Here is a 21,649-nt window from a genome sequence, read left to right as displayed (position 1 = left end):
TGTATTTGGGGAGTTTCTCCAATTCTTCTCTGCAGATCCTCTCAAGCTCTGTCAGGTTAGATGGGGAGCGTCGCTGCACAGCTATTTTCAGGCCTCTCTAGAGATGTTCGATCGGGTTGAAGTCCGGGCTCTGGCTGGGCAACTCAAGGACTTTCAGAGACTTCTCCCGAAGCCACTCCAGCATTGTCTTGGCTGTGTGCTTAGGGTTGTTGTCCTGTTGGAAGGTGAACCTTCGCCCCAGTCTGAGGTCCGGACTGCTCATGAGCATCAACGATCTCTCTGTACTTTGCTCCATTCATCTTTCCCTCGATCCTGACTAGTCTCCCAGTCCCTGAAAAACATACCCACAGTATGATACTGCCACCACCATGTTTCACCGTCTAGATGATATTGGCCAAGTGATGAGCGGTGCCTGGTTTCCTCCAGACGGGACGTTTGGCATTCAGGCCAATGACTTCAATCTTGGTTTCATCAGACCAGAGAATCTTGTTTATCATGGTCTGAGAGTACTTTAGGTGTCTTTTGGCAAATTCCAAACGGGCTGTCATGTGCCCTTTACTGAGGAGTGGCTTCCATCTGGCCACTCTACCATAAACACCCCTTGTCTATCTAAATATAGTTTGCAGTTTTCCACTTACTCACTCAGTTGCACTAGAAGACTTCCCACCGTCTTGACACTTGACCACACGCTAGTGGACAGTTGCTCAACCTTAATAACCCTAGCCTAACAACTCAAACAGAATTCTTCTGCTGCTCTGTCATTCGCTGCATACTTTAGTCTGAGACTGCCATCATTGAAGTTGTTTGTAGTGACGAGGGGCACGAAGGGCATTGTACAAAACAAAGTCATCAGCAATTGGATCATCTCTAACAAATCCGAGTATCTCAGCCAATGACGAATTTTCAAACCCGCACTTCTCCCACGCTTGTTCTAGCTCTGGCTCAACTCATCAGTTTCGGGACCAATCAGACGGCCACGAATGTGTTCGCATTTAGTGAAGGGTCGGGTAGGTACTCAGATCCAGACTCATTGTGGAGAAGAAACTAACATCTGTGGGCGTGACGTTTGGCAATAAGAACCCAGCATCAACAACCTAACCTTGCGGTCATTCAAACAACCCAGCGTTTTCTAGTGCATGAATTACGTGAAGAAGAATTACAATTTTACAGATATTTTCTTAGATGTGACACAATTAACTTGTTCTCTTTATTTTCGCATAGCTTTGAAATCGTGACAATACATACTTTCAAGGAAATTAGACAGGTTTCTATGGCATAATTTGTGTCTCACAGTTCAAAGAAGCAGGGAGACTTGTCAAGAACGAGGAGAATAATGTTGAGCGCGCTAGGAGAGAGTTGAGAGGGCAGAGAGTATAATATTGAGGAGCCAAGAGAGAGTTGAGAGCTCAGAGAAAAATGTTTTGTGTAAAGAAAGTGGAATTGAGAGCAAGAAATTCAGGATCGAGCATGCGTCTTCCTGCTCATGGTATACTTGCCTACACTCTATGATCTCTGTGTGTTTGCAAATATAAAATGACATGTTACTCAAATATGATTGGCAGCCTTATTGACCAATAGCACTGCTTTTTGTTATAATGCCTTTGATTGGCTTGCTAATACTATTTCAATGTGTTTTTTATTATCTAATTTATGTAACGATTTACACATTTCATCACTCCGGATTTCATCACTCAATTATCTAACGTTAGCTAATGTCTCCCACATAGCTACTAATGTCACACATCGCATTCATCCTAGATACTATACTATTAACTGGCTTGCTATATTAGCCAGCGCTAGATGCGAGGGGAAATTCATATATTTGTACTATGTACAAAGATTGTAAAAAGGCCATTAGGTACCTAGCTAGCTAGGTTGAAACTGCTGGGGAAGAGCTAGCTGGATAGCTAGCTAACTGCCACTATCAACTGAGATCATCAATGTAGCTAATGATACGTTTTTAGAAAATAAACAATGTACAGTATTTGCTAGTTCTATTTTAAAGACTTAAGTTCATAATACCCAGACAGGTGTAGAACTTTAGGGACCTTCTGAGCACCAGGCAAATCTCCTTGTTCTTGAGGTTAATTCTGGAGTTTTTTCAGGAAGGCATTACATGTTCAATAAAAATACAAGTAACTGCCAAAACAATGGAAACGCTTGAGTAAATGAGGGATACAAAGTATATTGAAAGCAGTTGCTTTTACACAGGCGTGGTTCCTGAGTTAATTAAGCAATTAACATCCCATCATGCTTAGGGTCATGTATAAAATGCTGGGCAGGCCATTATTTTGGCTACCATCTCCATGCCCCTATAAATGAAAATGCCCCCAACCACAGGGCATGAGTGCCTGAATGGTTTGATGAGCATTAAAACTATGAAAGCCATATTCCATGGCCGTCTCAGTCACCAGATCTCAACACTTACAGTATGGGATATTCTGGAGCGGCGACTGAGACAGAATTTTTCCACCACCATCAACAAATTTCTTGTGGAAGAATTGTGTCACATCCATCTAATAGTTCAGACACTTGTAGAATCTATGCCAAGGTGCATTGAAGCTGTTCTGGCTCGTGGTGGCCCAACGCTCAATTAAGATGGTGTTTCCTTTATTTTGTCAATTACCTGTAGATCCACACGTTATTGTCTATATCATGCAGAATTGTCATCTCATTGTTACTTACCGAGCTCTCTTTATAATATAGACGTGGGTAGCTGATTTCTGTCCCATTTAGTTTTAAAAATCTGGTATCTTTCGCAAAATTCCCTGCGAATTTTGAGAAGCATCCAGGGTCAATGCCCTGCTCAAGGGCACTTTGACAGATCTCCCACCAGGCCAAAAAACGTCAACCCAAACCTTACAAGATGCCCCCCACAGTTCCCCAATAGCTGTCCCTCAACCATCCGAGACCCTCCCACAGTCCCCCCCAAGAAGAAAATAAAAAATACATTCCCCAACCCCAAGAACCCCCCAATGCACCAACATCCAAGAAAATGAACAAAAGAAAAAGACAGAAGATAACATCAAACAGTGTGTTCTTGTATGCGTTTATTTGAATGAGTGTGTGTTTATGCATGTGTACAAAGACCTAAATGGCATCAGCCTCAGGTAAACCGGTAAACCAGCATTCGCTGTAAAAACACTGCCCCTCAGTGTCATTCAAACATACTTTTTATTATGTTGAATTTTTTACTTTTATCTTTGACCGTCATTCCATCTCCCGCACAGCAACTCCACTCCCACTTGTCTCCAATTCCACATTCCAACCCTCAGCCATTTTATTAATTGTTCAGCAGTCTTATGGCTTGGGGGTAGAAGCTGTCAAGGAGCCTTTCTACCTAGACTTGGCGCTCCTGTACCGCTTGCCGTGCGTAGTCATAGAACAGTCTATGACTTGGGTCGCTGGAGTCTGTGAACATTTTTTGGGCCTTCCTCTGAACCGCCTAATACAGAGGTCCTGGATGGCAGGAAGCTTGGCCCCAGTGATGTACTGGGCCATACGCATTACCCTCTGTAGCACCTTATGGTCGGATGCCGAGCAATTGCCAAACCAGGCGGTGATGCAACCGGTCAGGATGCTCTTGATGGAACAGCTGTAGAAAATATTGAGGATCTGGGGACCCATGCCAGTCTCCTGGGGGGGAATACGCATTGTCAAGCCCTCTTCACAACTGTCTTGGTGTGTTTGGAAAATTATCGTTTTTTGGTGATGGGATTCAGAGGATGAATGGACAAGACAAAATATTTAAGTGCCTTTGAATGGCGTGTGGTAGTAGGTGTTAGGCGCACCGGTTTGTGTGTCATGAACTGCAGGGGGAGGGCCTTGTAAGCATCCCAGAAGGGGGAGTAACAGTGGTCAAGCATTTTAGGTGCGCAAGTACCACATGTGTTGATAGAACTTCGGTAGTGTTTTCCCCAAATTTGCTCTGGTAAAAACTCCAGCTACAATAACCTGTCTAGGATCAGCGTGGCGCTAGCGGCACACCCCCCCCCCCCCCCCCCCACTGAAAAACCAGTGCCGCGAAATTCAAAAAAAATATTTTTGTAAAATATTTAACTTTCACACATTAAAGTCCAATACAGCTAATGAAAGACACAGATCTTGTGAATCCAGTCAACTTGTCCGATTTTTAAAATGTTTTACAGGGAAGACACAATATGTAAAGATGTACATCTATTACCTAAAAACACATTAGCATAATCCACCATCTTTTATTTGTCCACCAACACCAGTAGCCATCACCAATTCGGCTAAACTAAGATATTTATAGCCCCTAACCAACAAAAAAACTCATTAGATGACAGTCTGATAACATATTTATGGTATGGGATAGGTTTTGTTAGAAAAAAGTGCATATTTCAGGTAGATGGCATAGTTTACAATTGCACCCACCGTCACAAATGGACTAGAATAATTACAATGAGCAACGTGTTTACCTAACTACTAATCATCAAACATTTCGTAAAAATACACAGCATACACGAATCGAAAGACACAGATCCTGTGAATACAGACAATATTTCAGATTTTCTAAGTGTCTTACAGCGAAAACACAATAAATCGTTATATTAGCGTAGCACATAGCAATTAGCAGCCCAGCATTGATTCTAGCCAAAGTGAGCGATAAAAGTCAACATCGCCAAAAGATATTAATTTTTTCACTAACCTACTCAGAATTCTTCCGATGACACTCCTGTAACATCACATTACAACATGCATATACAGTTTGATCGAAAATGTTTATATTTAGCCACCAAAATCATGGTTAGACAATGTGAAATGTAGACAAGCTGGTAAAGAAAAAGTCCTTGCGCCACTTAGACAGTGATCTACTCTTATACATAAATACTCATAAACGTGACTAAAAAATATAGGGTGGACAGGGATTGATAGACAATTTAATTCTTAATACAATTGCGTTATTACATTTTTTAATTTATCCTTACTTTTCAATACAGTTTGCGCCAAGCGAAGCTACGTCAAAAAACATGGCGTCCTAAGCCACTAAAATGTTTCGACAGAAACACGATTTATCATAATAAAAATGTCCTACCTTGAGCTGTTCTTCCATCAGTATCTTGGGCAAAGGATCCTTTCTTGGGAGAAATCGTCTTTTGGTGGAAAGCTGTCCTCTTGCCATGTGGAAATGTCAACTGCGTTCGGGATGAACTGAAAAGCGTGCCCAACTTTTCACATCGTTGCAAAAATAAATGTCCCAAAATCGCACTAAACGGATATAAATTGCTATAAAACGCTTTAAATTAACTACCTTATGATGTTTTTAACTCCTATAACGAGTGAAAAGATGACCGGAGAAATATAACAGGCTAAACTAACGCTTGGAACAGGTGCGCGCCGGTGTCCTCTAGGCTCATGACGCAGCTCCAAAAGAATGACTAGCTTCAGGGTTTTTTCATTTGTAGGGCCTGTGAACGCGCAATCGACCCCATTGGAATCGTCATCACGTAAAGGCATCCAGGGGAAGACGTAAGAAGTGTCCGTATAGTCATAGCAATGACAGTGCCCTTTTAACTGACTTCAGAAGAGTGGCCAACATTTCTCAAATCTGACTCCATGTCAGGGAAATTGCTGTAGAATGGGCTCTGTTCCACTTAGAGACAAAATTTCAACTCCTATAGAAACTATAGACTGTTTTCTATCCAATAATAATAATAATATGCATATTGTACGATCAAGGATTTTGTGGGAAGCCGTTTAAAAAATTAGCCAAATTAGCATAAATAGTCTAAACAGCGCCCCCATCCCCAACAGGATATTCTTACTCCATCAGTTTGACTCCATCAGTAGCTATCACAAATTCGGCCAAATAAAGATAAAAATAGCCACTAACCAAGAAACAACCTCATCAGATGACAGTCTGATAACATATTTATTGTAAAGCATGTTTTTTTTCGAAAAATGTGCATATTTCAGGTATAATTCATAGTTTACATTTCAGCTACAATCAGAAATTGGACCGAAAGCAGCCATAATATTTACAGACACCAACGTCAAATACCTAATTACTCATCATCAAACATTTCTGAAAAATACATAGTGTACAGCAATTGAAAGACAGGCATCTTGTGATTCTAGACAATATTTCCGATTTATTAAATGTTTTACAGCGCAAACAAAATGTAGCGTGATATTAGCATAGCCACAATAGCCAGAAACACTTGGGCGCCCACGACCAGTCAACATGCACGACAGATATAGAAATAGCATCATAAAATGTTCCTTACTTTTGGTGATCTACCGTCAGAATGTTGGATAAGGTGTCCTTTGTCCAGAATATTCGTTGTTTTGATCTGGAACAGCAAATATCCCTCATCATATAGCATGGGCACTAGCCAAGTGACACGGATTACTCCAACGTCAACAAAGTTAGAAAACGGAACACGGCAAAACTCCCGTAATTGTTTCAATAATCTGATTAAACTATATTGAAAAAACATACGTTACGATGATATGGTGACATGTATCAAATCAAATCTAAGACGGAGATGTTCGTATTTCATAACGACAGCTAAACAGAAGCCATATCAATGTCCTCTTTCGCGTGCTCCAGAAACAGGAAATGAACGGTCACATCAAACAAAGACATTTTATTCCACCTCTGACCAAGATAGACACGAAATTTCTTCTCTCACCGCATCTTGACCACCAGGGGAAGGCGTAGGAAGTGTTTGTAGACTCTTACGTCACACGCCCATGTATATGCATGCAGTTGAACAGATTATAGATTTCTGACATTTCACTTCCTGGTCAGGAAAAGTGCTGCAGAAGGATTTCTGTTTCACTCAGAGAAATAATTCAAACGTTTTTAGAAACTAGAGAGTGTTTTCTATCCAATTGTAATAATAATATGCATATTGTACGAGCAAGAATTGAGTACGACGCCGTTTGAAATGGGCACATATTTTCTGGCTACTCAATACGCCCCCTGCAGCCATAACAGGTTAATATTTGTGTCATTCTAAAAACTTTTGGCCACGACTGTACTTATACCTGCGTTTTCTGTTGCAAGTTCGTCTTGTTTGTCAAGCTTACCAGCATTTGTCCTGTCAGCTCCTGTCTTTGCCAGCCTCTCTTTTTCTTGCCCTCCTGGTTTTTGACCCTTGCCAGTCCTGACCCTGAACCCGCTTGTCCCTGAGCCTGCCTGCCGTCCTGTACCTTTGCCCCTATCTGGATTTCCGACCTCTGCCTGACCTGACCCTGAGCCTGCCTGCCATCCTGTACCTTTGCCCCTATTGCTGTAAGAAACGTTGTTACTTCAACACGGTCTGCATCTGTGTCTTAGCTTTACCCTGATAGTACTAACTGGCCATGACTGACCCAGCAGACCTGGGCCAGCTGCGCGACACCATCTCTTCCCAAGGAGCTACCATCGGGAGGCACGAGGAACTGCTTCGTGGCCTTATGGAGGGGGTCCAAATGTTGGCTGAAAGCCATGACCGGGCATTGGAAGGTTTGCTGGAGCAGGTTGTCTGGGAGGAAGCCTACCACGGTGGTAACCCCACAGCCCCTCAGTAACCCAGCTGCTAGCAGCGGCATCTCATCGGCCACTCCACCTTCTCGGGAGCACCCCCCCCCCCCCCCCGGAACGCTTCAATGGAGAGTGGAGCACCTGTCAGGGCATTTCTAGCTCAGTGTGCCCTCATTTTCAAGCTTCAGCCATCCTCCTTCCCCTCAGATCACCCCAAGATAGCCTATCTCATCACGTTGATGTCCAGGAGGGCTCTCACCTGGGCTACTGCTGTATGATGGGAACGCGTTTGTCTGCATTAGTCAGGAGGGATTCGTGGCAGAGGTGAAGGTTTTTTACACCCCGTTCTATGGGAGAGAAGCTGCACGGAGGCTAACCTAGCTTCGTCAGGGCTCCTGTAGTGTTGCTGACTATGAAGTGGATTTCCACACGTTGGCAGCATATCAGGAAGCACTGTTCGATATGTTCCTGCACGGTGTCTCGGAGGAGGTCAAGGATGAGCTAGCTGCTCGGTAGTTACCAACAGTTCTCGATTCCCTCGTCACTTTGACCATCTGAATCAAAGGGCGACTTTGGGAACAACGGAGGGAGAGGATATTCGATTGCCTCCGAGTCAACCCGGAAGCTCCCAGAGGTCTCGTTGCCGAGGCTTTCCCACCTTCCCCGAAGGCTGCCGAAGACGGCCTTGTCACCGCTTCCTGACCCTGTGCCAGTAGGCAGAGCTGGGCTGTCGCCAGCGGAATGGCAATACAGGATGGACACAAAGAGTTGTCTGTATTGTGGGACTCTTGGTCATTTCGGGTCCTCTTGTCCTCTAAAGAAGCCAGGATCACAGGTAGGAGCAAGGACACTGGTGGGCCATATGGAGAACGTTCCTGCTTCCACTGCTCGCACCTCTTTTTATGCCATTCTGCTGTGGGGAAACCAATCCAAATCTCTCCGGGTTCTCATTGACTCTGGGGCCGACGAGAGTTTTTTGGACAATACCCTGGCTGCCGAGCTGCACATTCCCACTCAGCCCCTCTCCATTCCCATGGACGTTAGAGCACTCTATAGGCCGAGTCACCCACAACACCACTCCCGACCACCTACGGGTGTCATGGAACCACAGCGAGGCTATTCAATTCCTGCTCGTCAAGTCCCCTCTGATTCCTGTGTTATTAGGATTCTCCTGGCTTCAATGACACAATCCCCTCATTAACCTCTTGTGGCTGAAGGGGCAGTATTGAGTAGCTTGGATGAAAGGTGCACAGAGGTGCCCAGAGTAAACGGCCTGCTCTTCAGTCATAGTTGCTAATATATGCATATTATTATTAGTATTGGATAGAACACACTCTGAAGTTTCTAAAACAGTTTGAATTATGTCTGTGAGTATAACATAACTCATATGGCAGGGAAAAACATGAGAAAAAATCCAAACAGGAAGTGGAAATTCTGAGGCTGGTCGAGTTTCAACCAATATCCCATTGAAATCACAGCGAGATATGAATGAGTATTCACTTCCTACGGCTTCCACTAGATGTCAACAGTCTGTAGAACTTTGTCTGATGACTCTAATGTGAAGGGGGGCCGAAGGAGACAGGAATGAGTCACCACTGCCATGAGGTGACCATTCTTTGACCATGCGTGTTCACATGAGAGGGAGCTCCGTTCCATCGCTCATCTGAAGTCAATGTAATTCTCCGGTTGGAACGTTATTCAAGATTTATGTTAACAACATTCTAAAGATTAATTCAATACATCGTTTGACATGTTTCTACTGACTGTTACGGAACTTTTGGACATTTCGTCACGTTTTAGTGAACGCGCTTCGTGACTTTGGAATTGTTTACCAAACGCGCTAACCAAAGTAGCCAATTGGACATAAATAAAGGACATTATCGAACAAATCAAGCATTTATTGTGGACCTGGGATTCCTGGGAGTGCATTCTGATGAAGATCATCAAAGGTAAGGGAATATTTATCATGTAATTTCTGGTTTCTGTTGACTCCAACATGGCAGCTAATTTGATGTAGTTCTGAGCACCGTCTCAGATTATTGCATGGTTTGCTTTTTCCGTAAAGTTTTTTTGAAATCTGACACAGCGGTTGCATTAACTTCTTATGGCTGCAGGGCAGTATTGAGTAGCTTGGATAAAAGGTGCACAGAGGTGCCCAGAGTAAACGGCCTGCTCCTCAGTCATAGTTGCTAATATATGCATATTATTATTAGTATTGGATAGAAAACACTCTGAAGTTTCTAAAACTGTTTGAATTATGTCTGTGAGTATAACAAAATCCTGTTTGGATTTTTTCTGAGGCTGGTAGATTTTAAAACAAGCTCCCTTTGACATTACAGCGAGATATGGATGAGTTTTCACTTCCTACGGCTTCCACTAGATGTCAACAGTCTGTAGAACTTTGTCTGATGACTCTAATGTGAAGGGGGGCCGAAGGAGACAGGAATGATTCACCACTGCCATGAGGTGACCACGCGCGTTCACGTGAGAGGCAGCTCCGTTCCACCGCTCAACTGAAGTCAATGTAATTCTCCGGTTGGAACGTTATTCAAGATGTATGTTAACAACATTCTTAAGATTGATTCAATACATCGTTTGACATGTTTCTACTGACTGTTACGGAGCTTTTGGACATTTCGTCACGTTATAGTGGACGCGCTTTGTGACTTTGGAATTGTTTACCAAACGCGCTAACCTAAGTAGCTAATTGGACATAAATAACGGACATTATCGAACAAATCAAGCATTTATTGTGGACCTGGGATTCCTAGGACTGCATTCTGATGAAGTTCATCAAAGGTAAGGAAACATTTATCATGTACTTTCTGGTTTCTGTTGACTCCAACATGGCGGCTAATGTTACTATTGTTCTGAGCTCCGTCTCAGATTATTGCATGGTTTGCTTTTTCCGTAATTTTTTTGGGAAATCTGACACAGCGGTTGCATTAAGGAGAGGTATATCTATATTTCCATGTGTATAAGTTGTATTATCATCTACATTTATGATGAGTATTTCTGTTGAAACGATGTGGCTATGCACTATCACTGGATGTTTTTGGAACTAGTGAATGTAACGCGCCAATGTAAACTCCGATTATTTTTTTATAAATATGAACTTTATCAAACAAAACATGCATGTATTGTGTAACATGAAGTCCTATGAGTGTCATCTGATTAAGATCATCAAAGGTTAGTAATTCATTTTATCTCTATTTGTGCTATTTGTGCCTCCTCTCTTTGGCTGGAAAAATGGCTGAATTTTTCTTTGAGTTGGTGGTGACCTAACAATCGTTTGTGGTGCTTTTGCTGAAAAGCCTATTTGAAATCGGACACTTTGGTGGGATTAACAACAGGATTACCTTTAAAATGGTATAAATACATGTATGTTTGAGGAATTTTAATTATGAGATTTCTGTTGTTTGAATTTGGCGCCCTGCACTTTCACTGGCTGTTGTCATATGATCCCGTTACCGGGATTGCAGCCATATTTAAGAGTGTTGGGCCAGTAACCGCAAGGTTGTTGGTTCAAATCCCTGAGAAATCACGTGGAAGTTAACTTAAATATGATTAGATTGTAGTTCACTACAGTGTCTGTAAATAAATAGGTTAGTGATAGTGGAGGGTGCTCAACCAATGTGAGTAGAAGTACAATCCAAAAAGGTAATCATCATTGAAAAGAGCACAATGCGCACATAGGTTAATATGGTGAGCGAGCGTAGCAGCTTTTCATTTTCAATAAGTATTGATTTCCCATTTATTTGTCTCTGCCTGCAAATCGTCCTCTTAAAATATAGGCTAAATCTTATGACCCTATGCAAAACGTAGCAAGTATTGAGGTCAAATTCTTACTGCTTCAAGTTCAGTAGCCATACCAGCGAGATCAGGTGTGCGCGTGTGGTCTCAATTAAATAGAGTAGGCTATATCCTATGCATGGGCAGAGAAGCGCGGGACAGTTATCTTTCCAAGGCAATGTACTTCCTAAATAAGTTACTACATTGCCTAGAAATAGGCCTAAATATTGATCAACCATATTTCTCCATCTGAAAATCTTCCCACTCCTAAAAGGTAGGCTAGAAAAATAGCTCAAGAGAAAGTGTAAGTCTCTCCTACTGTGCTCTCTTCAAACTACATCCAGCATATTTTCTGATATTGCCCAGTAATACAGATAGCCTAATATAAAGGCCATGTGAGAATCTCTGGTAATTTAAACTATTTCTTAAGTTATTTTTGCGCATTTGATATTGCCTATAGGGCGCAAAATTGCTGGGACCATGGTTGGCAAGTGAGCTTTGTCACATATGTCTAAAATATGGGTTTGGGACCAGTTCTTGTTGTAGGGAGTTAGACAGAAAGCCAGAGGGTGCTGGGAAAATCTGCAGATGGGGAAGGGAGAAGGATGAAGAACTCAGTCCCACACAGACCTCTACTGTGCCCCATGAAAGTGAAGCTTGTAACGTTGGAGCTGTTTATTACTCTGTCAGTGTGAAAGCAGGGAATTAGCAAGGGAAATTGACAGATCAATAAAAAAAGTCAGAATATCAATCTTCAATCATTTGGCTGATGGTTTAATATTTTGATTCGGGTCTAGTGTGATTGCGGCAAAAATAATAGCTAACGTTAGCCAACTTCTGGCAAGCTCTCTCTCTAACGGTACATCAACTGGCGAAAGTTCATTTACTTCTGTTGAAACGGAACAAAACAAAGGCTACAAAACATTTCCATACGAACTACTGCTGTTAGATAGTAACAATAGCCACCTCATATTGCTATCTGACAGATAGCTATAGGCTAGACCTGGCTGTGGTAGCTACTAACTAGCGTAGCTAATTAATTCACCTCAGTCGAGAGAGGATGAAACATTAGCTAACGTACTAGTTCAGCACTGCAAAGAAACACCAGTTTCGTTTTTTTCTGTTAAATTAAACAGCAGTTACCTTGCCGACTACATCAGTCAACTAAAGAGTAGCCAGTTACTGCTCTGCTTGCCTGTACAACTCGGTGAAAGAGCGTAACACATACACTCTAAACTATGCTCAACTCTTCAAGGCTGGTCCAGCCAGCCTTCCAGAAGCTTTGTCTTCACATTCTGTCAGCCCGCTCTGGGGTGTCCATGTGGTCCTAAATCCAGCTGGCTGAACACACCCATGGTCCTTAAGCACACCGATGCCACTTTTTGTATCACATTGCAATGATTAAACTGGGAGGGACAAAAATGCTATTTCATAATGTGGGGGGATGTGACCCCCCGTCCCCAGTGAAAGTTGTGCCCCTGGGGCCTAGTGCAATAAACCACAATACCTCTAAAAAATATACACTGCTCAAAAAAATAAAGGGAACACTTAAAAAACACAATGTAACTCCAAGTCAATCACTCTTCTGTGAAATCAAACTGTCCACTTAGGAAGCAACACTGATTGACAATAAATTTCACATGCTGTTGTGCAAATGGAATAGACCAAAGGTGGAAATTATAGGCAATTAGCAAGACACCCCCCAAAAAGGAGTGATTCTGCAGGTGGTGATCACAGACCACTTCTCAGTTCCTATGCTTCCTGGCTGATGTTTTGGTCACTTTTGAATGCTGGCGGTGCTCTCACTCTAGTGGTAGCATGAGACGGAGTCTAGAACCCACACAAGTGGCTCAGGTAGTGCAGTTCATCCAGGATGGCACATCAATGCGAGCTGTGGCAAAAAGGTTTGCTGTGTCTGTCAGCGTAGTGTCCAGAGCATGGAGGCGCTACCAGGAGACAGGCCAGTACATCAGGAGACGTGGAGGAGGCCGTAGGAGGGCAACAACCCAGCAGCAGGACCGCTACCTCCGCCTTTGTGCAAGGAGGTGCACTGCCAGCGCCCTGCAAAATGACCTCCAGCAGGCCACAAAAGTGACTGGAGTTGAGTCAGTATGTTGGCAGCGGCCGCTAAATGTTAGTGGTAGCTGTTTAACAGTCTGATGGCCTTGAGATAGAAGCTGTTTTTCAGTCTCTCGGTCCCTGCTTTGATGCACCTGTACTGACCTCGCCTTCTGGATGATAGCGGGGTGAACAGGCAGTGGCTTGGGTGCTTGTTGTCCTTGATGATCTTTATGGCCTTCCTGTGACATCGGGTGGTGTAGGTGTCCTGGAGGGCAGGTAGTTTGCCCCCGGTGATGCGTTGTGCAGACCTCACTACCCTCTGGAGAGCCTTACGGTTGTGGGCGGAGCAGTTGCCGTACCAGGCGGTGATACAGCCCGACAGGATGCTCTCGATTGTGCATCTGTAGAAGTTTGTGAGTGCTTTTGGTGACAAGCCGAATTTCTTCAGCCTCCTGAGGTTGAAGAGGCGCTGCTGCGCCTTCTTCACAACGCTGTCTGTGTGGGTGGACCAATTCAGTTTGTCCGTGATGTGTACACCGAGGAACTTAAAACTTTCCACCTTCTCCACTACTGACCCTTCACCCAAAACACTCCTGGTGTCACAGCCATTTCACCTCTTGACGCTAGGGGTCAGATTTTTTTACATTTTTAAATAATGTTCCCAAGGTAAACGGATTATTTCTCAGGTCCAGATCGTAGAATATGCATATAATCTATTTAGGATAGAAAACACTCCAAAGTTTCCAAAACTGTCAAAATATTTTCTGTGAGTATAACAAAACTGATTCTGCAGGCGAAAACCTGAGAAAATCTAACCCGGAAGTGATATATATATTTTTTTATCTGTGTTTCCTGGCCCGTCTTTCTTCCATTTAAAGGGGTATCAACCAGATTCATTTTCCAATGGCCACCTCAGGCTGTGACCAGGCTTTAGACATAGTTTCAGGCTTTTATTTTGAAAAATTAGCAAGATTTTTCAAAAGTAGTCAGGTGTCCTCTGAATAGTTCCTGCGCGCGAGAGGGTAGCTCTCCATTTCCTTTTTCTCTCTTATTGAATAGGTTACGGTTTAAATATTATCGATTATGTTTGTTAAAAACAACCTGAAGATTGATTATAAAAAACATTTGACATATTTCTACGACCATTACGGATACTTTTTGGAATTTTCGTTGAACGGCACGAGGCTTTGGTTTTCTGAACATAATGCGCAACCCAAATGGCATTTTTTTGTTATAAAAGTAATATTTATCGAACAAAAATAACATTTGTTGTGTAACTGGGAGTCACGTGAGCGCAAACATCCGAAGATTGTCAAAGGTAAGCGATTCATTTTATTGCTTTTCTGACTTTCGTGACCATGCTAATTTGGGGCTAGCTGTTCTAGCATTGATTGATACACTCACAAAAGCTTGGATTTCTTTCTCTGTAAAGCATATTTTCACAATCTGATACGATAGGTGGATTAACAACAAGCTAAGCTGTGTTTTGGTATATTTCACTTGTGATTGCATGATTATAAATATTTTTTGTAATATTTTGCGCCCTGCAATTCAACACACCAGGTTTGATGAGAGACAAGAAATCAGGAGTGGACCAAGGTGCAGCGTGATTGGAATACATCTTTTAATTCCACGAAGAACACTTAACAAATTAACAAACGAAACGTGAAGCCAACGTAGTGCTCATAGGCAACTAAACATGGACAACAAACCAACATGGAAAATGGCAACCTAAATAGGCTCCTCAATCAGAGACAACGATAAACAGCTGTCTCTGGTTGGGAACCCACTCAGGCCACCACAAACCCACAACCCATAGACAATACAAAATCCCCATAGATAACAAAAAACCCTAGACAAGCAAAACCCTAGACAATACAAAACTAAACAAACCACCCCTTGTCACACCCTGACCTAACCAAATAATAAAGAAAGCAAATATAACTAAAGTCTTAGCGTGACACCTGGACCCTTTATAACCCTTTTCTTGTTGTTTGTCAGTACCCCAGACAGTTTTTAGGTCCATTGGTTGAGTATTTAGACGCAGATAATAAGCTGATTCTATCCCCGTCTTCCCCATAGAAACCCCATGCAACGTCAAAGTCCATCATAAATACCTCCCAAAACACACCGCTCTGGCCTCTCATGACTGCAATAATTTTTCTGTAAATGTATGTCAGTAGGAAAAATTTACCCACTGTATTTTTTTATTTTCTTATTGAAATCCTGGAAGTAGATTAATGCGTGCAATGGAATTGGGACCCGTGCGTGGTTTAAGGATGCAAACAATAATTTTATTTTCTCACTCCCTCACCATATTTGCTGCCCTTGTCAAATTGAATTACAATAAAGAATGTCAGATCGAGAACGAAGAGGAAATTGGAGATATGCCTTATTTTCAGAATGGTACTGTTGTGCCATATCGGTTTGAGCCGGAGTATACTGAGGCACGGTTGTTCCATTTGTTTACTGTCCAAGAGAAAAGAACTAGAGAGAGACAGGAACGAGCAGATGTGGAGGAAACACAGGCTCTTCCCAGAACACACGGTGGTGGTGCAGTTGTGGGAGATGCCTACCTCTACCAACAGACAGTGAATGTCTCGGCTGTCAAGAATTTTTTTTTTTTTAATTTTATTTTACCGTTATTTTACCAGGTAAGTTGACTGAGAACACATTCTCATTTGCAGCAACGACCTGGGGAATAGTTACAGGGGAGAGGAGGGGGATGAATGAGCCAATTGTAAACTGTGGATTATTAGGTGACCATGATGGTTTGAGGGCCATATTGGGAATTTAGCCAGGACACCGGGGTTAACACCCCTACTCTTACGATAAGTGCCATGGGATCTTTAATGACCTCAGAGAGTCAGGACACCCGTTTAACGTCCCATCCGAAAGACGGCACCCTACACAGGGCAGTGTCCCCAATCACTGCCCTGGGGCATTGGGATATTTTTTAGACCAGAGGAAAGAGTGCCTCCTACTGGCCCTCCAACACCACTTCCAGCAGCATCTGGTCTCCCATCCAGGGCCTGACCAGGACCAACCCTGCTTAGCTTCAGAAGCAAGCCAGTAGTGGTATGCAGGGTGGTATGCTGCTGGCTTTGGGACCAGCTTATTCCGATAATGGTGGTAGAACATGGTGTGTGTGTAACACTCTGATTTCTTGTCTCTCATCAAACCTGGTGTGTTTGAAACTTTCTTCAGAATACCCAGGATCAACTGGAAACAACTTGCTATTGCCAGTCTAGCTTTTATACCAATACTATCCTAACTAGCCCATACACAAAAGGAAGAAAAACTGCCTCAAACTTGACCACTAAACCTTTGAACAATGAGTTAGCTATACATTCTTCAAGTATACAAGACCAAGAGAGCCATCAATAGTATTGAGGCAGGTAGCCTTTCGGTTAAAGTTTTGGACCAGTAACCGGAAGGTTGCTGGTTCTAATCACCTAGCAGATAAGGTGAAAAATCTGTCTATGTGCCCTTATGAGTAAGGCCCTTAATCCTAACTGCTCCTGTTAGTTGTTCTGGATAAGAGCATCTGCTAAATTATGTAAATGTATTGTGCTACCATCAATACGGCTTATAAATTAATATGCTTAATGATCCCTGAGCCTGTTTTAGTTTATGTTGTATAGGCCTAGGCCTATTTATTTTATTGATTGTTGTCTATAACATTGTCATGCATATATTTTCTGTCTCTCTAGACAATACAGACTGATCTCTTATCGGATCACCCTGGAGTGAATGCTGAGGGGAGAACATCTAGCTCGAAGTCAACGACGGGTATTCTCAGTCTCTGTGGAGGCAACAATTACATCTAACTACCCTGACCCCAACAGCAGCAACATTGGGTTCCAGGATGTTGAGAAGGCTCATAGCGTCTTATACGAATAACATTTTCAAGAAATAACATTGTAGTTAAAACATTTTTATACACATATTACTGTTATTATAAAACAACAATTACAGAGTTACTATGACTTTCACACTGTCACTCAGCATTAGTTAGACCAGGGATTTACAACATTTTCCTGGAGAGCAACAGGTGAGCTTGATTAGAGTTGGGTTGGATTGAAAACCAATAGGACGGTAGCTCTCTAGGTACAAGGGTTGAGAACCGTGGGGTTATGAAAAACCTGTGGTAGAAAAAGTACCCAATTTTTCATACTTGAGTAAAAGTAAATATACCTTAATAGAAAATGACTCAAGTAAAAGTGACCAAGTAAAATAATACTTGAGTAAAAGTCTAAAAGTATTTGGTATCAAAAGTTAAAGTATACATCAATTCAAATTCCTTATATTAAGCAAGCCAGACGGCACCAAATTCACGATTATCCAGGGGCACACTCCAACACACATCATTTACAAATGAAGCATATATGTTTAGAGTCTGTCAGATCAGAGGATTGCCCAGGGATGTTCTCTTGATAAGGGTGTGAATTTCACAATTTTCCTGTCCTGCCAAGCATTCAAAATGTAACAAGTAGTTTTTAGTGTCAGGGAAAATGTATGAGGTGAAAAGTAAAAGTTGTCAAAAATATAAATACAGATACCATAATAAACTACTTAAATAGTTCTTTCAAGTATTTTTCCTTAAGTACTTTACACCACTGTGTAAAACACAGGAAAGACCCGAATTGCATGCTCTTTGCGTCCTCTCTCCTTCTCAAAAAACATTGGATGAGAACAGCCAGAGCTGTGTTCTGAGAAGGAGACGAGGAGAGAGGGCGCGAGGAGTATGCAATTGAGATCTTCTCACAGAATCCTACTCATTACGCCATGTGCTGGCTCACAACTGGGATGCAGCCCGGTTCCAAAATGTCACCCGGGCCAGATTAATCGAATCCCCTCATTGATTAGAACGGGTATTCCCATTCAAGACAATGATGGCATAATGGGTAGACTGCCGGCCTTTGCGAGTGTACCCATAGGAGCAAAGCAGGAAGTGTACCCATCAATCTGTGTTGTGATTTGTTGAATCAACTCAACTGACATAAAATACATTCAATTTCTTGAGCCACATCAGTTTGCATCATTTGAATGAACGTTCTACACTACCATGTAAATTATTGCATCACGCGCTCTAAGAGGTACCGACGTGCCAACGACGTGCCAAGTCTGGAATCAACAGGACCCTACCCCGAAGCCATAGGACTGCTAAACAGGTAACAAAATAGCTACCTAGACTATCTTTTTTCATCAGTTTTGCACAAACTTTGACTAATCACATATGCTGTTACCGTTTATTTTCTGTCACTATTCCTAGTCATACAGTACCAGTCAAAAGTTTGGACACACCTACTCATTCTAGGGTTTTTCTTTATTTTTACTATGTTCTACATTGTAGAATAATAGTGAAGAGATCAAAACTATGAAATAACCAAAAAAGTGTTAAAGAACATATTTTATATTTGAGATTCTTCAAATAGCCTTGATTTGCCTTGATGACAGCTTTGCACACTCGTGGCATTCTCTAAATAGGTCAGGAGCCAGACAGGGAGCCAAAGAAGGAATGGAAATTAATTATTTAGGCTATATTATTTAAATTATTTGAAGGCTAAAGCCTACAAAGAAATACATTGTGAAGCATTATGAGTGCGACACAATAGTCTGGTGGGGATATAAAAGGCTCAGCATTTAATTAAACAACATTTCGTTAATTGAGCATATAGGCTGTGACTGACTTAGAATGAAATACAAATTAAACAAAAAAATATTTATATGTGCCTTTTGAATAAATTTTTAGAATAAATTTTTAGAAACATGACTTTGGCCAGTCTGTGGCTTCAAGCTCATGCAACAGTGCCTGGAAAGCAGGCCAGCAGTGGAAAATATCCTCTCCACACTTGCAGAGCCAATGGGGACTTAAACACCATTTGGCCACGCTTGCCAGGTTGGGCATGGATGCATTTTTTTTTTTTAATATACAGTTGAAGTCAGAAGTTTACATACACCTTAGCCAAATACATTTAAACTCAGTTTTTCACAATTCCTGACATTTAATCCTAGTAAAAATTCTCTGTCTTAGGTCAGTTAGGATCACCTCTTGATTTTAAGAATGTGAAATAATAGTAGAGAGAATGATTTATTTCAGTTTTTATTTCTTTCATCACATTCCCAGTGGGTCAGAAGTTTACATACACTCAATTAGTATTTGGTAGCATTGCATTTAAATTGGTGAACTTGGGTCAAACATTTCGGATAGACTTCCACAAGCTTCTCACAATAAGTTGGGTGAATTTTGGCCCCTTCCTCCTGACAAAGCTGGTGTAACTGATTCAGGTTTGTAGGTCTACTTGCTCGCACACGCTTTTTCAGTTCTGCCCACAAATTGTATATGGTATTGAGGTCAGGGCTTTGTGATGGCCACTCCAATACCTTAACTTTGTTGTCCTTAAGCCATTTTGCCACAGCTTTGGAAGTATGCTTGGGGTCATTGTCCATTTGGAAGACCCATTTGCGACCAAGCTTTAACTTCCTGACTGATATCTTGAGATGTTACTTCAATATATCCACAGAATTTTCCTACCTTATGATGCCATCTATTTTGTGAATTGTACCATTCCCTCCTGCAGCAAAGCACCCCCACAACATGATGCTTCCACCCCCGTGCTTCACGGTTGGGATGATGTTCTTCGGCTTGCAAGCCTCCCCCGTTTTCCTCTAAACATACCGATGGTCATTATGGCCAGACAGTTCTATTGTTGTTTCATCAGATCAGAGGACATTATTCCAAAGAGTACGATCTTTGTCCCCATGTGCAGTTGCAAACCGAAGTCTGTCTTTTTTTATGGCGGTTTTGGAGCAGTGGCTTCTTCCTTGCTGAGCGGCCTTTCAGGCTATGTCGGTATAGGACTCCTTTTATAGTGGATATAGATACTTTTGTACCTGTTTCCTCCAGCATCTTCACAAGATCCTTTGCTGTTGTTCTGGGATTGATTTGCACTTTTTAAGTATGTTCATATCTAGGACATAGAATGCATCTCCTTCCTGAGCGGTATGACAGCTGTGTGGTCCCATGGTGATTATACTTGCGTACTATTGTTTGTACAGATGAACGTGGTACCTTCAGGCATTTGTAAATTGCTCCCAAGGATGAACCAGACTTGTGGAGGTCAATCATTTTCTTCTGAGGTCTCGGCTGATTTCTTTAGATTTTCCCTTGATGTCAAGCAAAGAGGCACTAAGTTTGAAGGTAGGCCTTGAAATACATCCACAGGTACACCTCCAATTGACTCAAATGATGTCAATTAGCCTATCAGAAGCTTCTAAAGCCATGACATGATTTTCTGGAATTTTCCAAGCTGTTCAAATGCACAGTCAACTTAGTGTATGTAAAATTCTGACCCATTGGAATTGTGATGCAGTGAATTATAAGTGAAATAATCTGTCTGTAATTTACTGTTGCAACTGACTTGCAAAACTATAGTTTGTTAACAAGACATTTTTGAAGTGGTTGAAAAACTAGTTTTTTTGACTCCAACCTAATTGTATGTAAACTTCCGACTTCAACTGTAGCCCAAGATGTGGCGGTTCACACCTCGCTCGGCTATTAGGCAATTCTTTAGTAAATGTTGAATGGTCTATTGTTCAGCTAATAGTCCATCCTGCTATGCTTGTGAAAAAGTAATAATACTGCTTTTTCGCCTTTCCACATTTTAAAGATTCCAATTGATAAAGTGTTTTTAGCCACAATCTGCCACCAACCCCAATTAATACATTTGGGCACAGTGGATAGCGTGCTGGACTTTGGGGTAGAATGTTGAGGGTTCGAAACCTGCTCCCTGCTTGTTTCATTTCATTATTATGCCGGTCTCAGAGCACACAGCCTGGATTTTTTACTCCCATCTTGTTCCTTGCTCTCTTCCACGCGTCATTCAGCACGCTTGTGGGCGTGCTGGCAGGATGTACTGTTTTTTACTCTGTAAATATGAATTACAAATCAGCTTTTACTTAAATCATGTTTCTAGTCTATAGCATAGTTACAATGTGTAATCATTGATGTCCCAGGAGCAGGAGTGGTAAAACACTGTTGAAGTGTATAATTGTAATACATACATGTAGACACAGCATCATTCAAAGAATGGAGTTTATACACCTGGTATTGGATATGACTGAAAAAAACCTTGCTAAATAGCGATTTTTGTAAATTAACTCAATGACAATAAAATATGCACAATCGTTTGTCTCTGCATTAACTAACGTATTCCTCTCAATTGTAAACTTTTTGCTTGACTCATTATGACGTTATAAATACTTAAATGTGCTTCCCGCGTAATGTTTTGTCAGCCATCT

Source organism: Salvelinus fontinalis, chromosome 17, assembly GCF_029448725.1.
Source record: "Salvelinus fontinalis isolate EN_2023a chromosome 17, ASM2944872v1, whole genome shotgun sequence".
In the NCBI taxonomy this organism is placed as follows: Eukaryota; Metazoa; Chordata; class Actinopteri; order Salmoniformes; family Salmonidae; genus Salvelinus; species Salvelinus fontinalis.
The sequence above is the reverse complement of the archived record's forward strand: the minus strand, read 5'-3'. Positions refer to the sequence as shown.